Below are 2,137 nucleotides of genomic sequence, written 5' to 3' on the forward strand. Positions count from 1 at the left end.
CTTAAATTATTTTAGCAAATGGCTGCAATATAACAAAGAGTGAAAAATTTAAGGGGGTCTGAATACTTATATATATATATATATATATATATATATATATAAACAAAAATAATGAACTTTTTAAATAAAATGACTGCAGTATAAAATAACATTGTTATCTAACTTAGCAGTTTTTAAATCACAGAATCACAGTTTAACGATTAGTGTAATTAAACTTGGAGAAAAAAAAAAGAAGCCATTTAAAGAGATGTTTCAGACATTGCATTTCTCACCTGAGTAACAGGTCTCTGTCTCTCTGGTTCTGGACTCAAGGCTCTGAGTGTGTTGTACTGAGTGAATGGAGTGGCCGTGCTTTTAAACCATCCCTCATCCTCACTCTGTTAAGCATCACTGGTGGAAGGCTCTGAGTGTGTTGTACTGAGTGATGGAGTGGACTGCTTTTAAACCATCCCTCATCCTCACTCTGTTAAGCATCACTGGTGGAGTCTCAGGTGGGGCAACAGATTTACTTCCTTCTTCCTTTTCACAAGTGCACTTACTATATGTGTTGTTTGTTTTATTGATTTATTTTAGGTGACAGTCTGACACTTATCTACTTCTCGTTACTGTACATTACAGGAATGCAAGGACAATAGATTTGTCATAATTTATTCACCCTAATGTCATTCCAAAACTGTATGTTTTTCTTTCTTCTGTGGAACATAATAGAAGATATTTTGAGAAATGTCTCCGTGATTACAGTTGAGGACAATAGGCTCCCACGTTGTTTGGTTCCCAATGTTCTTCAAAATATCTTCTTTTGTGATCAGCAGAAGAAAGAAATACAGGTTATACAGGTTTGAAACAACATGAGGGTAAATGATGACAGAATTATTTTATTTTTGAGTGAACTGTTTAATACCTCATAGCACTGCATATATTGCAGTATGTCATATTATAACCTGTATAATTCATATTATATAATTAAATGTTTTAAAATAAATAAAATTAAACAAATTAAATGAACGTTGGTATGATGGCTGACAAAGCATGATATAAAAAAAATTGAAATGGTATCTATAAATATATATGTGATATTCAAGTTCATAAAATTCACCATGAGATAAAATGTTTGAAAACATGATTGTCCTGTGTTTGACTAGTCAAAAGTGTGGACACACTGACTCATACTGGCTCATTCTTTATTACAACTATTTTCCACATTTTAAAATAATGGTCATTCAAAAAAAAAAAAAAAGAAACATTAAATGGAAGAATGGGAATTATGCAGTGACCAAATGCTAAACATATCAAAACTATTTTATATTGTAACTATTCTGCTTTTAGATTTCAGCTCTGGACATTCTCTCAAATAATAAAACAATATTTATAAAAAAATATTAGTTGTATAAAAAAATTCATAATTATTCATACACACAATTTATATGGTCCACAAAGCTAATTCAAACATTAGGGCAAGACTTTTAGAGAAAATGTATTTAAGACCATGATTAACAAATTCAATTGCAAGTGTCAAAACTGACTGGTATTGTGTATTACTATAATGATCTTTTATTTTTCCGACATTTCGGAAATCAATAAATGTCACTTGTGAGACAGCCGAACAATAGATGAAATAGTTTAACAGCCTAGTGACCTAGAATCTCTGACTAAGATGCCGGTAAACTCTCATCGAAACATTTCCTTCTCTAACTCTATTTATCAGTGTTGGGACTGTAGGTTTTTTTTTTTTATGACTGCACCCGTCATAGACTTTATGTCATCAAAGCACAATAAATTCAGTCTGATTATGTAGTTTTTTAAAGCATTCCTAAATACGTCCCTGACTGCAGAACATTTCACAGAATACATGCTTGCACACACAAGGGCTTTACTAGTAACAAGACATTTAATGTACACCTTAAACCTATAGTCTTCATTTATCAAATTATGATTATTATCAGTTGTGTTATCAAGGTGTTTGTTCCCTTTCAAGGGAACTTCGAACTGCGTCCTCTAGGGGTCGCTATGGGGAACACCTCATCGTGACCAGCGTCTGAAGCATACATTGAAAAAACACCAACAACACGTTGGCCCGGCGACAGCCATGACGTCACTACCGGTGGAGGCGATGCGCGAAAACAGCTATAAGAAGATG

Source organism: Sinocyclocheilus anshuiensis, unplaced genomic scaffold (assembly GCF_001515605.1).
Source record: "Sinocyclocheilus anshuiensis isolate Anshui unplaced genomic scaffold, SAMN03320099.WGS_v1.1 scaffold205, whole genome shotgun sequence".
Taxonomy (NCBI): Eukaryota; Metazoa; Chordata; class Actinopteri; order Cypriniformes; family Cyprinidae; genus Sinocyclocheilus; species Sinocyclocheilus anshuiensis.